Here is a 21,964-nt window from a genome sequence, read left to right on the forward strand (position 1 = left end):
GAGGGGAGAGACCACTCTGGGGCCAAGCTTCTGGAGCGGAGATTCCGCATCTTATTTCTTCTTTGTTTCAGCTTTCAAGCCCCACCTCTACTGAAACAGCCATTCTTGTATCTCTCCTTCCTGCAAGATTCCAGTTGGAGATCAAATTTTGTCTAGGAATGACCCAAGCAGGCCTAGACACCTGCTTGGGCTTTAGTCCATTTCAGCCTGAAGGATGGCAAGGTGCACTCCCACTTCCTCTGGGGTCCCAGGGTGAGACTTTAGGAAGAGCTGGGCGCTTGCTAAGGGAAAGAAATGACTGGTTCTTGTGGGCAGTGATTGAATGTGGCAAATCAGACCCCAAGGCCCCTTCTCAACTCTACTGGGTACTGGGAGTTTTAAAAAAAAAGAGTGTGCGCTCTTAGAACCGCATTGGCATGGTGTGGGGAAGCAAATAGGGTGGATGTCACTAAACTTGAAAAATCTATAACAAGAGTGTTATGTATTTGGATTTTTTTTTAAAGACCCGCAAACACTGAATTGTGAAAGATGACAACACTGGGCGTCTTCTGCCGCTGCGCCTCCAAGCCCTGTCCCCCAGAGAGGAGCGGATCGCTGCGCGCTCCTGAGCTGCGCCCGCCCTGGCTGGCGCGCCCTCTACGCGGCCGCACACTGCATCTCAGCTGAGCCGGTGCCGGAAATATCGGCCTTCGGGAAAATTTTCATTTCATCGTCTGGGCTATCCCAAGCTCTATTTCAATAAACTCCACTCGACAGAGAGTGCAAGCCTTTACCACTTTTTGTTTACCGTGGCTGTAATCAATAGCCCCCTGGCTGTAGACGTTTCCCTGGTCCATTCACAAGTCGCAGTCTAAGTCAAAGCCGCCACGATAGGTGGGTGGTGTTGTTCTTAATTCCCACGCTCTCCCAGCCAGGAAGCAAGGTTGGGGAGAAGGTGCACTCTCCTGGCTACCTGCAGAGAAAAAGGGAATGGTTCCCAAAGACTAGTTCTCAACCCTCGCCACCGGAGAGGGGACGGAAAAACTAACAGGTTAATGCTTCCCACCAGCCACCTAGGAGTGCCTGTGTTAGCTCCTGGCTGGAGGCCCCTGGGACTCACCATCCGCAGCTCCTCAACCCTTTGGACAAGTTCGGAAGCCCCACCACCTCAGGTTCACCTTTCCCAGACCCAGCATCTGAGCCTTCTTTCCTGCTGCTTCCCTGAGTTCTGCTCGAGAAACTGAGAGGGAGGGGAGTGAATAGCTATAGGTATGATCCAGTCAGTCACTAGCTACAGGAATCAACTCAAAACCTGTATCCTCAGGCTGTCACCCAACAGCTTAAGGAGAGAGAGAGGTGAGGGAGGAGAAGTCTATGCACACGCTTCCCTTCACTGAAGGGACAAGCTCTCCATTCACAAGCTTCCTCTGGTGGCACACAGACGCCAGACCTCCCTGAGGCCAGTGCTCCCAAGGCAAGGCCTCCAGGGCCTGGTCCGCCCCACTTGGCATCGTGCTGGGACTGAGGGAAGGCAAGGAGGTAGCTGGTAGGATAAGATGGGCAACCCTGGACAGTGCAAGACACAGTCCGTGGAGACTCTCCAAGCCAGGAACTACGCTGCTGCGCTGCCAGTGGACCTTGTACGCGCATTTGTTCAGAGAGCCTCGGTCAGTCACACCAAACCTCAGCTCCTGGAGGTGACCACAGTCCATGAGGTTTGCCTGGTCTGAAGTTTGTTACCCTGGAAAATAAGGATGGATTTTCTTTGTTTGATACAAGCAGACAAGAGCCCAGAGGTTGTTAGAATGTTCTCTTAAGTGAGTTGCTTGAACCTGTCCCTAAAAGACCCTGTGGTCCTTCCTGTCCATTCCTGCCACACACTCAGAGGTTGTACCCAGATCACAGGACCGCTTTTTGCTAACCAGGTCCCTGGGGACTCCAGAGTGGTTTCTAATTCCATAGCTGTTGAATGGAGGCACAGTTGTATTGTGGGAGAAATCAGGAGCTGCCCCTCTTGGGACCTTCAGTTGGTGTTCTTGCCAGGACCCTCTATTTCCTCCAGGCCTGGCTGCTCACCAGCCAAGTTCAGCGAACACATAACCAATAGCCTGTTGCTAAAGAAGCACTGAACAGGCTGAGGGGGTAGGAAGGGCCGACTGTGAGAAGGAAACAAAGACTAAGCATGTACATGCAGGGTGAGGATGGGGTGATTAGAAATTCTGCAGGTCCTGTGGTTAGATCTCTTCCTCTTTCTCCAGGTTCTATTACTTCCCTCTGAGAAGGCATGTGTTTTGAAAGGGCCACAGTCAGCTGGTCTTCTCTATATCTGTGGAGTCAGAAAGCAAAGCAATGTTTTCTAGTAGAAAAGGTTTTGTGACATGAATTGACTCAATGAAATCAGTTACTTAAAAGAAAAAGTAACTGAAAGTTCATCAATGAAGCTCAACTCAGGTGCTTGCCAACTAGCTTCTGGTAGATCCATGCACTGATTCCCAAAGCACTATACGCCCCCAGTTATCTCAGCGCGCACTGTCCAATTGCAGGAAAGTAACCACTATTAAAGCCCCTTCCCCTGCCTGTGGCCAGGCAAAGAAGATGGAGAATGCAGTTCCTTGGGCTTGTTACACTGAGTGCAAAAGTCATTTTTAAAGATCATGTCATCATCCCTTTTCCCCACTCTGTCCTTTGTAATGGGTTCTGTTCCTGGCACATCTGTATGTAATAATGTCTAGAGAGGTCATTCTGAGTACAGGTGGAAACATGTGGTACTTCCAGCCTTAATTCCTTATAATAAGAGTGGAGAATCAGAGACTTCCCTCATCTATGAGAGAGAAAGAGGGTAAATTAGAATTGCTGCTATTGGAATAGCTCTAGCCTTCTGGATGTTTGGGTTGTATCAGAGAGACAGGCCATAGGCAAATGGGCACTCACTCAAGAAAAATGAGGGTGGGGGGAGAGACAGAAAGGAAGCACAGTGTCCTCTTCTAACACGTCTGTCTTGTGCCAAGTGAGAGGAGGGAGGAGAACAGAAGTGAGACCAAGCCTGGTACCAGTGATAAACAGATAGGAAGCTGCTAAAACCCAGGGTGCCTGGGCTATTCATTCACCAACCCAGTCAAAGGCCATTTGTTCAGGAAGTAATTTGTTCAAAGCTGGTTTCTCAGACTAAATCTGAGAGCCAATCCATACAGACTATGTATTCCTTTTCCACATAATAAGATGCTTATTTTCCATCATTGTTAAAAGGGTAGAGGGACCAAAATTGGAGATGCAACTGTTGGTGGGCAAGTATACAAAATTTTAAAGTTATCTTCAGCAAGAGCAAGTGAATGTTTTGTTTCCATTTAATTTTTTTTCCCCAAGAAAAGTTTAGGTTTCACCTTCTAGAGAAATACTCTTTGCATACATTTTCTAAAATGAGAAAATTTCTGAGAAGTACAAAAAGTGATTTTGGCTTAACCAAAAATTTAAAAACAAAACAAAACAGCACCCATTCCTGTGGCCCCTCAAAGGAGAATTATTTGTGAACAGCCCTTTTTGTTTCCTCCTTCTCCTCCTCCTCCTCTTCTTCTTTTTCTTCTTCTTCCATTGCAAATTTGCTAGCTCAAAAATCCTGGACCATTCGATAATCACAGTATACAACAGCAAGAATTTAACAATCGCCCTAGCTGGTTTGGCTAAGTGGATAGAGCATCCGCCAGTGGACTGAAGGGTCCTGGGTTTTGTCAAGGGCACATGCCCGGGTTGCCTGCTCGATCCCCAGTAGGGGGCGTTCAGGAGGCAGCCAACCAATGATTCTTTCTCATCATTGATGTTTCTATCTCTCTCTCCCTCTCTTTTCCTCTCTGAAATCAATAAAAATATATATATAAAAGAATTTAACAACCTACATGACTGACCCCTCAGCTCCCATGAAACATATACAAGAGGATTTAAAATGGAGCAGAGGGACCCAACACAAAATTTATTTTGAATATTATGATCCTATATACACAATATGAAAATCATGTTGACAATGTCTATGACTTCTGAGCTATCTGTGTCCTCTCCTTTGGCCCACACCATCCTTTGCTTTTCATTCCAGTAGCTGGTTCAGATCAGAGCAGTGAAAGGATCCTTAGCTCCTGGAATAAAAAGAAAAATGAGTGACTAATCCCTGTTCACAGATTTTTTTAAAAAAGAGGAATTTGTCTTATGCAAACCACTATGCTATGTGTCCTATCTTTGAAGCTTCTGAATGATCCTTAAGGGAGGGATTGAGGAGCATAAAGTATATTACCATCAGGACTTTTCTTGGTTGTAATTGAGGCAATTTCCTGCTGGGAGCCAGAGGGGTGGACACACAATGGAACTGTGATGAAGGTCACCACCAAAAGTATTGTGACTTGATTACTGCTAGGCTATTTCACTTATGGGTATGTATGGTCTCTAATAAATCAGAAGCTCCTTAAAGGCAGACTTCTTTCAGCATGCACTGCCTTGTAATCCCCAAATGCACAACAAAGAGTAATTCCTAATTGAGAATCCTTGTGAAGAATGGTTTCAAAAGATAGCTTAATAATCATTTAAATTTCTACCCAAAGAAGTGATATCTTTAGCATTTAAAAGTACATTGCATGTATGTCAACTATATTTTTTTAATAAAAGGAAGAAAACATGAAAAAAGTACACTGTAATGCTTGGTAATGTGCCTGTCATTTCCTCTATCAAGGGGATGCAGGATTTTGGAAAGTGTGAGTGTGAGTATGTATATGTTTTCATCGTTTGCATTACCATTGCTCTTAATTACAGCAATCATTTTTGCAAATGGGCTTTGTTTTCTACTCCGGCTCTTTGGCTTTTGGCAGGAGGCACCAGACAAACACCTGTTGTCTGTGTGTACAGAGAAACACCTGTCAGCAGAGCCACTAAGTACTAACACAGGGGCTGTCATCCTGGGTCTTGGGAACCTTTGCTATTGTCAAAAGAAAGGAAGGAGCACCTGCTCAGGGCCCAGGAGGGCTGAATGATAGCTTATTGACTTCTGACAGAAGATGTCATGAATCCATTTCCTTCCTCTGCCTACTCCAGAGAAACGCAGCCTGGGGCTGCAACATCTGTTAATGAGTGAATGAATGTGGTCAGATTCCAGAATAAAATTCCTTTTTAAAGGGGATTGTAGATTAAATATATACAAGGCTTTGAGGCATTAAACTCTAAATGGCTTTTATGGATGAATATTTAGCTGGTCAGAGTGGAGAAAGGGAAGCAAGATGAAAAGAGAGAGAGTGCAAACAAACACTGGGAGAGCATGGAAAACAGGACAAAGAAGATGTTTTCCACATGATAATCTTCTTCAGAAAGTCACCATTTTGAGTGCTTTGGAAATACTGGGCTGGTTCTATGTAGCAATGGTTATTCTAGTCTAATAGGCATCTTTGGAAAAAGTCAATATCAATTCCTGAAAAATCTATTATTCCTTGACAGTTTAGATGTTTAGATATGGCTTATTCCCACCCCTGGAGAATGAAGAGGATGAGATGACAAAAAGGACTGGGAAGGGAAGATAAAAAGCCTACTTTTTTCAAAGATAGCACCCATATTTATTTTTAGGTTCCCTAATCTTTTTGTTCCCCAAATGTAGACTTAAAGAAATCCATGCCAGCTCAGAGACATTTCTCAAGCCTGCCTCATCCTGTGAAAGATTACCCACAGAGTTGGGCACTACCAGGATGGGGCCACCGAGCCTTTCCATCTGCACCTCTTTCAGGTTGGAGCTGTTCTCCACGATACCCTGTGGGAGGGGCTGCCAGCCTGAATGCTTCCTCCGAATGGGCCATGCTTCTCTCCACTGTCCCATTGTTTCTCACAAATCCACTCTCCTTGGCTTACATTATGATTTTTCTTAGACTTGGGAGCTTCCGTGGCATTACATGCAAACATAAAATGGGGGCAGATGAATAAAATTGTAGGTAGGAAGGAGGGCAGACAGGAGTAATCATTAAGAGAACATTTCACCAAATGGAAACAATAAAGCTTTTTGCAGCAAAAGGAGAGAGAGAACACTTCATTTTACATCTAGCCTGGATTTTTCTCTTTCCTGTGCCCGTTCTATGCAACCCATCTGGAACTCCTTTTGGCTTTAGCTTCCAAATACATGCAGAATCCAAACACTTCTTACCATCTCCCCTGCAACGTTCAGAGTTAAGCCATCATCATCTTTCACACGGATGACTGGTCTCCCTGCTTTTGGCTTGTTGCCTTACAATTTATTTTCAATGCAGCAAAATAATCGTTTTAAAGATACAAGCCAGTTTATACCACTCTTCTTCTTTTTTTTTTAATATATTTTATTGATTTTTTACAGAGAGGAAGGAAGAGGGATAGAGAGTTAGAAACATCGATGAGAGAGAAACATCGATCAGCTGCCTCTTGCACACCTCCTACTGGGGATATGCCCGCAACCAAGTTACGTGCCCTTGACCGGAATCGAACCTGGGACCTTTCAGTCCGCAGGCTGACGCTCTATCCACTGAGCCAAACCGGTTTTGGCACCACTCCTCTTCTTAAATTTATCAGTCACTTCTCATTTCACTCAAAATAAAAGCTAGCATCCTCCCAGTGGTCCTCAAACTCCCACCTGATACCCAGGCTCATTCCATTCAAGCCACAGTTCTCCCACCTCAGCAGTCACATGCTTAGCTTTGGACATTCAAAAAGGTCGCTGGACTGCTCTTATCCAATATATTTGTCTGGCTAACTCTTCTTCAAGGCTTTGCTCATGTTTTTTCTTCTCAAATGTTTCCTGACCAACCTCATGAAAAATTACCTGCTCCACATACTCCCTGACATGCATGTAGCTTTAAATTATTTTTTTCATAGCAATGATTTATTTAATGAACACATAGCCCTTACTATAATCCAGGCATTCTAGACAGGTGTTAATTCATCTACTGCATGTAGCAACCTTATGGAGAAGGTACTGCTGTCTTGCATCTTTAATAGGTCAGAAGAAAACTGAAGCACAGAGAGGCTAAGTAACTTACTTAAGTCACACAGCTAGGAAGTGGTGGAGCTGAGGTTCACTCAGAAAGTGTGATTTCAGGAACAATGCTCTTGCAACTCTAATTTGTTGTATTTATACTATAGGGTATATTTCTTGCTTATGTTTATTGTTATTTGTGTGTTTCGCACTGTTAGCATATAAAATCTATGAGGGTAAGGATCTTACCTCTGTTCACAAATATTTACCAAACATCAAGAATGATGCTTGGCACATTGTGGGTGTCCAATAAATACTTGTTGTATGAACCCATGAACTTGATGATTGAGAGTCTGCTCTCTTCCCATCTTGAGATACATAATTTTAGACCCGTTACCACAACATCCACTTCTCAGGGACATAGGTGTATCTGTTATGAGGCTTCATGTGGCAAAGAATGAGGAGAAACAGCATTCTGGTTCATATATGTTATTTTACCCTGTAATTTTTGAATGTGTGAAACTGCTTTAGAGATGCTGTAGTTGTGCATAAACTTCATTTCTTTAGTATGGCCTTTTCTCCTTTCTTTCCTTTTGATTCAAACTGGCCTTATCTAGCACCCTGACTCACCTACCTCCTTCCCTGTTGCACAACCACTTCATCATTAAACCATCTTTAAAGCAAAATCTTTTTGCTTTTAAGTATAGTGACCACAGAGGAAGATAACATCTAGGCCTCAGTTATGTTTCAGCTCTGGACCCAGGAAAATGGAATATCCCACTGACCAAATCCTTGCAAACCAGACAGAACAATGCCATGGCTGACATCAGAACCAGATGTAGCGATCAACTACTCCCTTCCCTAGCACTGACCAATCAATAAACATCACAACCCTAACCATGACCCTAACTTTCTTCGTCGCCATGATTAGTGATTTTTTTTTCCTTCCTTTGGAAGCCATTGGAGAGCTAGGTCTTTGTGCATTGCTCACCTGTGACTCCAGATGTGGGCCACTTTCTCAACTAATAACCCCTTATTTTCTTTGCTGCAAGCTCCTATCCCTGTCTATTGAGCTTTGATGAGCACAGGCAAATGGACACCTTTAGTTTGATGCTTTTATTTCCCTTTTTTAATGGAGATTTTTTTCTTTATTGAGAAACTTTGACTTGAGTAATCAAATAAAACCAATTTCTGGGGGAAGGATCAAAAGCCACATTAGAAAAAAAGTTAATAATTTCAGGTGCTTCAAAATTCACCTTTTGATACAAAATGACCTATTAAGTTTGCAATTTGTGGTTCTTGGTGGTGAGGTCTATAGGACAAGCTAGAAAGTCTCCAAATCTTGAGCTGAAATCCAGGAGCAGTTATTTGGCTTTTGAATCGATTTTTTTCCTTGTCTAAGAGGTAGGAGCAGCAACAGCACCCACCTTCTGGGCAGCTTCTTTCTTGGCATGATGATCCTGTCGAACCACCACAGCTTCATCCACCTTGGAGCTGGAGACTCGGGGACTCGGGCACGTGCAGCAGTTCGGAGTTGTTGATCTCTAGAAGAATTCTTGTAGTCTTTCCAGCCAGGTTTGAATGCCTGGTTTGGGTGAGCAGCACAAATGTTCTCCCAGCATTATTTCCCTCTGATTTTGTTTTCTCTTTAAGTTTTCTTTACAATTCCACCCACCCCTAGCCACCCCATATTTGGAGTTGGTAGATTTGAGAATAAGGAAAGGAGAAAGTGATGGTTCACTCTTGTTCTTACACACAAACCAAACACTAGTTAGCCTTTAAACTTTATTTCCTGTAAGAATTTTGTAATAAAGACAATATACAGGTTCTGGAGTCAGAAAGTGAGGACGATGTGGCAGAAATGCCTCTGGTTCATTGTGGTACCCACACTTGAAGACAAAACATAGCAAATCTCAAAATCCAGATTTTTTTAAAATTCCAGCACAGCAAAGTGGAAGTCTGCAATGCTTCCCAACTTCGTTCAGCTGGAGGAGTGGTAAAAAAATAACAACCACAACAAAAATCCTGCCTAATGAAACCCAGTGCACCTGAATTCTAAATTCTATAGCTTACCTGCACAAAAGAACACACACACACACACACACACACACACACACACACACACACAGTAGCTCTGGTCAACCGCATGACCTCATTTATGTTCTCTGTAAAAATAAGGGTAATAATTTCTGTTCCACTGTCCTTTGTTCTGAGAAGTAAATAAGAACATAGGCATGACTATGAATGTAAAATCGTTGCACAAATTTAAGTTATAATTAAAATTCTACTTGTTTGTGTTAAATTTGTCAAAATAATGTACTACTTCCTTAATATACAAAAATGTCTATCTAATGTATGTGTATAAAATATTTTAATCATTTCATCTTGCCTTTGGAGAGATGTAGATAGTAAAGTAAATAAAATCAATGCCCTTGTGTGCCATAATTTATAGCAGAAGTGCCTGGTCCAGTAGCTTTTACAAGGCTGGGTTACAATTGCCTACAGATATTTCAGTCACTGAAAGATGACTCCAGTGAACATGTGTGAGTTATAGGGTGAATGAGATGTATCCGCCTTGTTTTGAAGAACACTAAAGGAAAGGAAGATAGTCAAAGTAAAGAAGCCCACCTACATTTTCAACTGCCTTCTTCAAATAGAGATCCTTTTTATCGCCAGAACTAGAAAGTCAGCCAGAGTCACTGTTGTGTCAGCTTTTCTGACTTTCAGACCTCCAGGACCTTGCAGGATATGAAGATCAGTCCCGATAACTTGCCCATTCTGTAAAAGAAAGGTGTTTCTCTTCAGATTTCCACATCTGAATGAATACCTTTACAGCAGCCACCCTAATGCTGTGGTAGTTACAACTATGTGTCTTGAAATCAAACAAATGATCTCGCAGTGCCTGAGTGCTTGAGAAGATCACTTGTTTTGGGCCAGGAGACGTCCCTCTTTCCCCTTCCAATATCCTGGTTGAGTAATTCAAACCACATACAGCAGGTTAACAGGAGAAAATCATTTTTAATATCTGTACTTGGCAAATTCACATAAGCATAAACATTTCAAAGACAAAGAAGCAAAATGAGAGATACAGGACAAAGGCAAAAAGCGGGGGAAGGTCTGGGATATCAAAGGGAAAATAGACATTCACAGGTTGCAGACACAGTGGCAGACAAGTCTGTGCTAGGCAACTCAAAAACAATGGAAGGGAGGAAATCTAGTGAACAGATTTTTGCTTGGATCCTTCCCTCGACCACACTTAATTCAAATGTACCAAGGCCCCTTCTGGCAGCAGGGTTTTTTGGTTTGCTTGTTTGTTTGTTTTCTATCTAAATCTCTTTAAGAAGGAAAAGGAGAGGTAAGAAGAAGAAGAAGAAGAAGAAGAAGAAGAAGAAGAAGAAGAAGAAGAAGAAGGAGGAGGAGGAGGAGGAGGAGGAGGAGGAGGAGGAGGAGGAGGAGGAGGAGGAGGAGGAGGAGGAGGAGGAGGAGAGGAAGAAGATCTCTTCCTGAGTTTGTTGGGCTGTAATTGTTTGCATGCCAGGGTAGCACGTTCCTGAGACACTCATCTGGACTCCCACACTTGGAACAAGCTCTAACCCATTCTTACCTCGTTTTCTCCATTAGTAAAACTGAGAAATAAACTTGCCAGCTGTAAGAGTTTTTCTCATCTTTGACTAATTTTAAAAATTATGCTTAATGTAGCACAACATTTGGTGCATATCTAAGATGAAAAAAATGTTAAGGTTGATATCTTAAGAAAAAAATGAAGGAATTGCCTATTTCAATGGCAAAGCATTTGAAACATTTAACATTGTTATTAAAATCTAGCCTTTGCATTTATTAATAAGGAGATGGGAAACCCTTGCACTTTCCTTTGCAATTATTTCACACTTGATCTATTGCCATTGAAAATGAGATTGTTAATGAAGCAGAATCTTGGAGGACTCTGGTTACAGCTTCTTAGAGGGAATCACAGGAAACTGCCGTCTATGGAAATGCTGGGAACAAGGAAGTACTGAGGAACTGACACAGACGCAGGCATCTGAGGGGAAGGAATATGCATGCACCTCAACATCAGCAGTAGAGGCTGCCTGAGTGAATTATTCAGCGTTGCTCCTCTCCACAGCACACCTGACCTTGGCACATAAAATACACAGTTCTCTGCTGCAGGCGCAAGGATAAGGACACTTCCAAGCTCTCAACCTGGAGCAAGCTTCTTAATCTCCCTGGGCCCCATCCTCCTCCTTTGCATAACAGAAACAGTAATAACCTCTGCCTCTGACTGAGTGCTGTTTTTATTACAGGTGTGAAATCTAAGGAGCTAATACACATAAATGAAGCAGTACCGTCCTTTCCTGGCACTTTGGGATAACCATCAAAATATAATCTCTCTTTTTCCTCTCACAGGTTTTTGAGAAAATCATGTTGGAGGAGAGGGGGGTTTATATTTTGATGCAAATCAACAGTGTATCTAAATAGACTTTCCTTTTTTTTAAGTCAGCTTTCTTTAAATCTGTGAAAGGTAAAGAAAACACTATTTAACCTGAATGGTACCAATCAGTTGGGATATTCATTGTCATAAATATTAGAGGCTATGTCATCCTACGACACTTAGATAAATGACAGGCCTCCAACTTAACAAAATGGTGCACAAGATTTGCAGGATATGAAATAATGATCTTTCATGTCTCCCCATTAACGGAGCGATAACATTTGGGCATGTGTTCTATCAGTGAGTGCAGCCATACCTCTTCTAGATAACAAAGACACCTGTCACGTAATGCCAGAATCAAGCCTTCAAATGACACTCCATTTGTCAAATCACTATGTTACCAAATATATTTTTCTTCTAGAGATTTTCCCAGCCTGTCTACATATCACAGCCATAACAAAGAGTCTTTCTTGTGTTAGAAACAGAAAGCACTCAAACTAAAGCAAGAGCAAACATTCCATTGACATGGGGAAGAGCACCATCCCCAGGAAGCACAAGTAACTCTGGGCACACTTAGCAGTTACTTGCTGCTTTTCAACATAAGGCCAAAGGAACAACTGGAGCACAGTGGTATATGCTATATTTAAGTTGTGTGTTTCTTTAATATTTATTGTTCAGATTATTACAGATGTCCCCCTTCCCCCCCCCAGTAGCTCCCCTCCACCCGGTTCCCACCCCACCCCAATACCTCACCACCCCACTGTCCACATCCATAGATACTGCATATAAGATCTTTGTCCCATCTCTTCCCGCACCCTCCACATCCCCTTCCCCCTGAGAATTGTCAGTCCGCTCCATTTCCATGCCCCTGATTCTATTACATTCACCAGTTTATTCTGTTCATCAGATCTTTTATTTGTTTGATTTTTAGATTCACTTGTTGATAGATATGTATTTGTTGTCACTTTGTTGTTCATAATTTTTTATCTTTACCTTTTTCTTCTTCTGCCTCTTCTTAAAGAATACCCTTCAGCATTTCATATAATACTGGTTTGGTGGTGATGAACTCCTTTAGCTTTTTGTCTGTGAAGCTCTTTATCTGACCTCAATTCTAAATGATAGCTTTGCTGAGTAGAGTAATCTTGGTTGTAGGTTCTTGCTATTCATCACTTTGAATATTTCTTGCCACTCCCTTCTGGCCTGCATAGTTTCTGTTGAGAAATCAGCTGCCAGTCATATGGGTATGCCCTTGTAGGTAATTAACTGTTTTTCTCTTGTTGCTTTTAAGATTCTCTCTTTGTCTTTTGCCCTTGGCATTTTAATTATGATGTGTCTTGGTGTGGTCCTCTTTGGATTCCTCTTGTTTGGGACTCTTCGTGCTTGCTGGACTTGTAAGTCTATTTTTTTCACCAGGTAGGGGAAGTTTTCTGTCATTATTTCTTCAAATAGGTTTTCAATATCTTGCTCTCTCTCTCTCTTCTTCTGGCACCCCCATAATTCGGATGTTGGTATGCTTGAAGTTGTCCCAGAAGCTCCTTATACTATCTTCATATTTTTGGATTCTTTTTTCTTTTTGCTCTTCCAGTTGGGTGTTTTTTGCTTCCTCGTATTTCAAATCTTTGACTTGATTCTCTAGTCTACTGTTGAATCTCTGTATATTATTCTTTATTTCAGTCAGTGTATGCTTAATTTCTGACTGGTCCTTTTCCATTTTTTGGTTTGTTTTTTTGGCATTCTCACTAAGATCCTTGAAGGTCTCACTAAGTTCCTCAAGAGGTTTCTAGAAGATTCTTGAGTAACCTTATAACTGTGGTTTTGAACTCTATATCCAGTAGTTTGCTTTCTTCCATTTCTTTCATTTGTGACACGTTTCTTTGTCTCTGCATCTTGTTGCTTCCCTGTGTTTGTTTCAATGTATTGGATAGCTGCTAAGTCTCCTTGAGTTGATAGAGTGGCCTTGTATAGTAGGTGTCCTATAGGGCCCAGTGGCTCAGCCTCCCCAGTCACCTGAGGTGGACACTCTTGGTGCATCCCTTTGTGGTCTGGGTGCACAGTCTTGTTGTAGTTGAGCCTTGATTGCTGTTGGTATCACTGGGAGGAATTGACCTCCAGGCCAAGTGGCTGTGAAGACCAGCTGTGTCTACAATGGAAGAGCTGCTGTGCAGGAGACACCATTACAGGGCAGGACTTGCTTCAGTGGGGCTTTGGTGCTCACTGAATCTGCCCCTTGAGTGTGTCACTTATGGATGTGAGCAGTTGTAATCTGGTATGGTCTCACACTGACCACTGGGTACACTGGCTCTCAGATCTCCAAGGAGGTGCAAAGTCAACCACTGTCTGGGGCCACCCAGCAGAAGCTACAGAGAGATCTGCAGATTCCTCTTCTTTGTATCAGATTTGGAAGTGCCCAGATGAGGCCCAGTTGTGAAGCAAGTCAGGCTGCTGCTGGTGCTGGCCTTGGGCCTTCTTTTGATAGCTTTGGGGCTCCCTGACCCAGCTGCAGCTTGTTTGACAGGTTTTATGCTGAGGAAGGACAGGCCATTCATATGCAAAAGCTGCTGCGCACAGCTTGGGTGGGGTTGTAAATTGGGTGGGGCAGGGTCTCAGGGAATCTCCAGGGCAGAGCAAACAGCAATGGCTGCCAGTCAGCCCAGCACCCGGGAGGTCCCTGCACAGGAACAATGACCATTGTGAGCATCTTTGTCTGGAAGAAAGCTGCCCCTGCATTCCTGCCCTGATGCCAGACAATTCAGCTTCTCCCTTTATGTGTCTGGGTCCCCCAGAGTCTCATGCTGCACTGGAGCTCAGAGCAAGCTGGAGCTTGTATCTCCTTCCTGATTAAAAAAGTGGCACACCTAGGTGCCAGCCCGTTCCATGCCTCCACACCTCCTACCAGTCTCAATGCGCTTTCTTCTTTACTTCTCTAGTTGTAGTACTTCCACTCAGCCAGCTTTCCCACAGTTCTGGATGATAGTTGTTCTGTATTTTAGTTGTAATTTTGATTTGGTTGTGGGAGGCAGCAAGTACAGATGTTTACCTATGCTGCTATCTTGGTTCTCCAAGTTGTGTTTTTGTTTTATTTTGATTTTATTTCTTTTAAAATTTTACATGCAGTAAAATTCTTGTGTGTGTGTGTGTGTGTGTGTGTGTGTGTGTGTGTGTGTGTGTTGGTCTACGTTTTGATAAATGCATAGACATGGAACCATCACCACAATCAAATCTTAATTTGGTGTTGATTGGTGTGTGTAATATATACTAATAAAAGCATAATATGCTAATTAGACCGGGTGACCGGGCATCTCCCAGACGTCCGACTTCCTTCTGGACAGTTGGGGGTGACCAGGCTGGCAGGGGAGGGCAGTTGGGGGGCAACCAGGCTGGCGGGGGGCAGTTGGGGGGCAGCCAGGCTGGCAGGGGGGCAGTTTGGGGGTGACCAGGCCAGCAGGGGGGAAGTTGGGGGGTTTCCAGGTTAGCAGGGGGGACAGTTGGGGCCAACCAGGCTGGCTGGCAGGGGGGCAGTTGGGAGGCAACCAGGCAGGCCACCAAAGGGCAGTTGGGGGGCAGCCAGGCTGGCAGGGGGGCAGTTAGAGGGTGATCAGGCAGGCAGGCAGGCAAGTGGTTAGGAGCCAGCGATCCCAGATTGTGAGAGGTTTAGGCCTGTGGGATTGGGCCTAAACTGGCAGTCAGACATCCCCCGAGGGGTCCCAGATTGTAGAGAGTGCAGGCCAGGCTGAGGAACCACATACCCTCCCATGCACGATTTCGTGCACCGGGCCTCTGGGGCAATATAAATGAAAAAGTATAAGTGATTCAGTCCTTTAACTGGAAAATATGAAAAACTGGGAAACATTTTAGAGGAGAGGAACATGGGTTTCTGTCTTCTAAAATGAGCCCTCCACTTCCCATAATTCTCCTTGACTAATTTATTCTCTGTTATTTCTTTATTTTTTAAATATCTCAGCTTAACAGCTGCTTTCCCTAACCCATCTCCCACCCCAAATCTAGGTAAGATCTTCCCACGATGTGTTTTGCTTTCAGAGTATCCTGTTCTTTTCATAGTATCCATACTTATCACATACTTATACAGCCTTTTTTCTATGTTGATTTTTATGCAATACTTAATGTCTGTTTTCCCCTGCACAGCCTAAGCTAAAGAAAGGAGTTGAGTGTGTGATTGGTCCTAATAGTCTTTCCTAAAATGGCATTTGTTTCAATAATCTTCTTCAGGCTTTAGGTACGCATAATTCTTTCATTAAATTCTTAACTACATCTACCAACTTTCCTCTAATGGTTAGATAAAAGCTCTATGTGTCCTGGCCAGATGGCTCAGTTGGTTGGAGCATCATCCTGTGCAGCAAAAGGTTGAGGTTTACTAGTAGATTCCTGGTCAGGGCACATATCTAAGTTTCAGGTTCAATCCTCAGTGGGGGCATGTAAGGGAGACAATGGATCTATGTTTTTCTCTTACATCAATGTTTCTCTCTCTCTCTCTAAAATCAGTAAAAACATATCCTCAGGTGAGATTTTTTTTAAAGCTGTATGAAAGTAAAGATCAGTGTGCATGACTGAAAATCAACAGTGTGATTTATAAAGTATATAAATGGAGCTAAATGTGGAAGCGTTTTGGTATGAACTTGTTTCCAACCAACAAGTGGCACAAGACCTGCCACCAGTCGACCTCCTCCTAGGGTTAAACTCCAGAGTTAGCTGTATTTTTTAGCAGCTTTCACTGGACAATAAGCTTTAAGCCAGGCTGATCACAAAGTTGATCTGGGTTCAAATACTGACAAAAAAGGGCAACCTAGGTGCTAGCAAATATTGCTTTCATGTTGCTTTATTACAAAATCAACAATTAGCCCAGCCATTGTTGCTCAGTGGTTGAGCGTGGACCCATGCACCAAGAGGACACTGGTTCAATTCCCAGTCAGGGCACATGCCTGTGTTTCGGGCTCAATGCCCACTATGGGGTGTGCAGGAGGCAGCCAATAGATGATGTTTCTCTCTCCTCAATGTTTCTATCTCTCCATTTCCCTTCTCTCTCTCCAAAATTAATAAAAACATATTTTAAAAAAACTACAACAATTAAGCAGAATAAAGGTTATGCACCCCAAGAGTTTATAAGGAAGTATATGTGACCAATTACTTCACAATTGTGCACACTAATGTATGCAAAATGCATTGGTTTATTCCATCCTTGAAAGAACCAACAATTGGCTTAAGAAGAGCAGAAAAACCATAAGCCCACCACCTTTTATACTTCAAGGCCAAGGGAACCAGCCATATTAGCAGCCAATATCTTACCAATTAAGAATTCTTGCTATTCCACAATTAAAATGTTCCCAAGTTCTCTTTCTTATGCCCTCATTGGATTTATAGCAGCTCAGCCATGGCCTACCATGAACTCCATGAGAGCAGAAACTGTGGTAGTGTGGTCACTACTTGAGTCCCTATTCCCTAGCATGGTGCCTGCAACTGAGAATGCACCAGAAAATATTCATTGTATGAGTGAAGGGATGAATGAATGGGTTCTGGTTCTGGCTCTGCCATTGATTAAACACGTCGTTTATGAAGTTACTTACCTTCTCCACGTATCAGGTTTTCTGCACTCTGAAATGTAAAAGTCATTAGATTAGACAATCACTAAGATTCTTTAAAAACAAGACAAATATAAACATAAGATCAACAGGAAAAAGTTACTTATCTCTACTCGTAATCTTTTCTAACCATATTTTAACTATACTACATTAAATGGCAGGCAGTTTACGTGCTAGTCCTGGTGGTGCTGACTGTCAGTATGTGGCTTTGTTATATCATTAAGCTGCATGGGCTTGCATTTTCTTATATATAAACTTAGGAGAAGAAAAGGAGCATTTCTGACCTTTATTATCACCAATATGTGCTTTTTCTAGTTAAACTCATATGTTTTGTTTAACGTTGCTCTTGTGTGTGTGTGTGTGTGTGTGTGTGTGTGAAAATCCTTGAATGAATGTCTTTTAAATGTCCAATTTCCAATTCTTTTTAAACTGAAGTCAAATCAAGAAGTCCTATTAACCTATGAAGAGAATAAATATCATGGAAAATTTTATTTCTAAAAAAGACAATAGAGAGCAGGTATAAAACAGGGAGAAACAAAGCATAGGGGAAAGAGGACATTCTAAGCGATGGGGGGCATTGTGTTGGAGAAGCATGAGATAAGAAAACATGATCACAGCATGCTTGCCATGGGATAAAGAAGAGGGCTCTAATTTACAAAAGTGGATTAAGCACCATTTCATCTCCCAAACTTTTCTTTTCTTTTTTTTTCTTTTTTTTTGTTCTCTTTGAAACAACTATTTTGATTCACGCAGAAAAAGTTTACTTCTCCCAGGACACAAACAGCTTTCATTTCTGTAAAGATTTCTTTTGGCCTTGGAAAAGTGCCAAAGATCCTGGATTTCTCCACATTTCAACCACATTTCTGACATTGTATATCCAATAAGATATGACACGTGGACATAATGGTTTCCTAGAGGTATTTAAAAAAAGAAAACTCACTTTTTTATTACAAAAGTAAATCTTTCTTAGACTGATAAAATCAAGCAGGGTCAAATATATTTTATTGTATTCTTTCACATTTTTAAAAGGACAATAAATTGCACTTGATGAAATTGCACAGAGATGGTAGGGAATGTGCCCTTATCCAGAGCAATTAGACTGAAAAAAAATTAGGTGTGGTCCTATGGCCAGATTCTTAAGAGGAACAACAGACTGAAAAGCAACTAGACCTGCATTCTAGAAAGTAAGAGGTGAGGCATTTTATTTTTTCAAATATGTTTTATTGATTTTTTACAGTGAGGAAAGGAGAGGGATAGAGAGTTAGAAACATCAATGAGAGAGAAACATCGATCAGCTGCCTCCTCCTGCACACCTCCTACTGGGGATGTGCCCACAACCAAGGTACATGCCCTTGACTGGAATTGAACCTGGGACCTTTCAGTCCGCAGGCCGATGCTCTATCCACTGAGCCAAATGGGTTGGGGCAAGAGGTGAAGCATTTTAAACAAACTTCCTGTTCAGTAACTTTCTTAAAATTTCAAGCTAAAAAAAACACACAGTATAATACAAGAACAAGGATATTTGTAAATAGTGACAGAAAGAACAATTTTTTGAAAGATGAAGAGAAAAATGACAATAAAAAAGACTTATTTTTGAGATGATGCTAGTTAATTTCTAACTTTCTAAGGGACATCTTCAATTAATCTCCTAAAGACTCCTAAAATTTTATGCCCTAAATGTCATTCAGTATCTTTATTTTAGTATTGGTCAGAGCCTGAGACTAGCAATATGTGTAGATATTTTGGAAGATGATCCTAGGAAGCAGAAAAGAGGGAGTTGAAGTGGACCAAAGTTTTGCATCCCAAAAATGTGCCTTTTATGATATTGATTTTAAGCTGGTTATTAAGAAACAAAAGACTCAGAAAGAATCTTTGATTTTCCCACTTTCCTGCCTACGAGATTTAGAAGGAAAGGCCTGCTTCAGGAAGCAAATCTTATATAATCACTTTGTGTTAGATAGGAAGACTCCACACAGGGCCTTAGTAGTTAGATCCTATTACCTCCTACCCCATCCCATTTTTCATGCCATATGTGTTCTGTGCTTCCTCACTACCTGTAAATTGTCTATTTCCTTCAAAATTTCAGAACCCTACCCAGTGTCTCCTTTGTCCATAATGACATATATTCTTCAACTGCCCAATGCGTTCTTATATCTTACTAAAGGCCCGGTGCACAAAATTTGTGCACGAGGGGGGGTGGCGCGGAGGGGTGTCCCTCAACCCAGCCTGCACCCTTTCCAATCTGGGACCCCTCGAGGGATGTCTGACTGCCCATTTAGGCCCAATCCAAATGGGCAGTCAGACATCCCTCTCACAATCCAGGACTGTTGGCTCCTAACCACTCACCTGCCTGCCTGCCTGATTGCCCCTAACCGCTTTTGCTTGCCAGCTTGATCACCCCCTTACCACTCCCCTGCCAGCCTGATCAACGCCTAACTGCTCCCCTGCCAGCCCGATTGCCCCTAACTGCCCTCCCCTGCAGGCCTGGTCCCCGCCAACTGCCCTCCCCTGCAGGCCTGGTTCCCCCCCCCAACTGCCATCCCCTGCAGGCCTGATCACCCACAACTGCCCTCCCCTGCTGGCCATCTTGTGGAGGCCATCTTGTGTCCACATGGGGGCAGCCATCTTTGACCACATGGGGCAGCCATCTTGTGTGTTGGAGTGCATATTACCTCTTGATTATATAGGATGACACCTCCAGCATGTACATCCATTTCCTCCTGTTAATCTATCTCTATTAATTGATTATTAGCTCAGATAGAATTTAGAAGGTAGAAGGAAAAGTATTTTTAGCCCCCTAAAGAAAAAGGTAAAGAAAAAAGTGTGGAAAAAGGTAAAGGAAAAAAAAAGTGGGGAAATAGATTATTGTACTGCTTATACCAGCACCAGTAACTGGGCCGACTGGGGACATGGTAGGCACCCTGGAGAACCTGCCTCAAACTGTCTCACAGAAGGATGGGGAAGTTGGAACAATTATCCATGGATTCATCTTCCTACCATTTCCAGAATGCAACCATGTGCTGGTTGAAGGTACTGATGCTCTAGAAGAAAGCCTTGAAGCAGAAAAGCAGAGAGGTGCAACTGTTCGCAATTCAGTAGAGTCCCTGGCTACACACATGAAACTGCGTACTCATAGGTGCTGAAGTTCTTTGGGTAAAGAAGAGATGGTGCAAAGCATCAGAGTGTCTATTAATAGCTCTGCTCCAAATTGCTCCTCCTCACATATATTCACATTTTCCATTAATGCAATCACCTCTTACCAAGTTGCCTAATCCAGAATGCTTTGAATGACCAAATACATTTTCATCCACCATATCTAATATTGAAAAGTTTTGCTCTTTCTACACATTTTTTAAATGTGGTAAAACACACATAACATAAAACTTATCATTGTGAGGGCTAAAAATTTATACATTTCCTCCTATCTTCTAAGTTTTTCTGGCTAAATATCAAATTAACAGAGACTGATTAAAGGAGAAAATCAAGTTTTTAATATTTGCACATGGGGAATTCACATAGGCATGAAAATTCCAAAGACAGTGAGGCAACTTTGGGTACATAAGGTATTTTGGACAAAGGCGAAAGGCGGGGGCGGGGTGGTGCTGGGTATTTGATTTCAGAAGTGAGAATGAACGATTTTACAAGTAGTTGAGCAAGAGCGAATACATTGTAGGAAAATCTTTGCTAGGCAACTCAGAAACAATGGGACTCAGGGGGTATCCAGCTAACAAGTGCCTCCCTGAAGCCCTCCTGTTTATCACCCTTACATCCAAGTAGGCTAAAGCAGTGGTCGGCAAACTCATTAGTCAACAGAGCCAAATATCAACAGTACAATGATTGAAATTTCTTTTGAGAGCCAAATTTTTTAAACTTAAACTTCTTCTAATGCCACTTCTTCAAAATAGACTCGCCCAGGCCGTGGTATTTTGTGGAAGAGCCACACTCAAGGGGCCAAAGAGCCGCATGTGGCTCGTGAGCCGCAGTTTGCCAACCACGGGGCTAGAGGAACATCCAAAGATCTCCTTCCTAAAGCAGGTTTTTCTGTCTAAATCTCTTGGGCAGGAAAGGGGAGGGTCAATGACTCCCTCTGAGTCTTGTGTTTTGTTTTTTTTAATAAATAGCTTAAAATCAATATCAAAAGGGCAGCTTCAGAATGGCAAAATTTTGGTCCCTTTGATACGATTATAAGAAAGACTAGATAATATAGGCATGCCATTTATACAGCTTTGCTAATTTAATATTGTCCATATCTGTTCCCCACTGGTTGATGGGGGAAGGGACTGGACAGAGGCAGTTTGGACACATGCCCAGTAAGGTCTGAGTGATGTAGGAAGGGGCCTACCTGGCTGTCAATCACACCTGGAAAAAAGTCAGTGGCCAGAATAGATGTGGCCACTGTAAGCACGGAAACCTGAATATTTAAACTTCTAAATAAAGGAGCACACTCTCTTGGTTATTACTCTCTCTCACACAATGGGCTCCTGACTCTTGTTGCAGGGGGTGCTCACAGCCACGTGGGACTCCACACAATGGACGACTGGGCTTTAATTCGCTTGGATGCAGAACTGGACCCGGCTGCAACATGGAACGGAAACTCTGGACACTGGCCCTCCTTTTGGCTCTACTGGAACCCCAGCTGCCACCTTTCAGGATTGGTTTCAAGAGCATGGGATTTGTAACCCGAGAAATGTAACTCTATGCAAATAAAGCCTTTTACCACATTTCATTCTCCTGCCCCCCATCACCCCAAGGACCCCACTCCCACTCATGTCTGGGAAATCTGGACCATTAATTCCCCCGGCAATACCTTCACCATCTTAATCATTTTTAAGTAGTATTAGTTCAGTAGTGTTAGGTGTAGACACATTGTTGTAAAACAGACTTCCAGAAAGTTTTCATTTTGCAAAACTAAAAGTTTATACGCATTAAATAACTCCCTTTTCCCTTTGGCTTTTATATGTTTAGAAGGGGACCAGGCCATATTTATGAGGAAAATAAGAA

The sequence above is a fragment of the Plecotus auritus genome (assembly GCF_963455305.1).
Source record: "Plecotus auritus genome assembly, chromosome: 1".
NCBI classification, from domain to species: Eukaryota; Metazoa; Chordata; class Mammalia; order Chiroptera; family Vespertilionidae; genus Plecotus; species Plecotus auritus.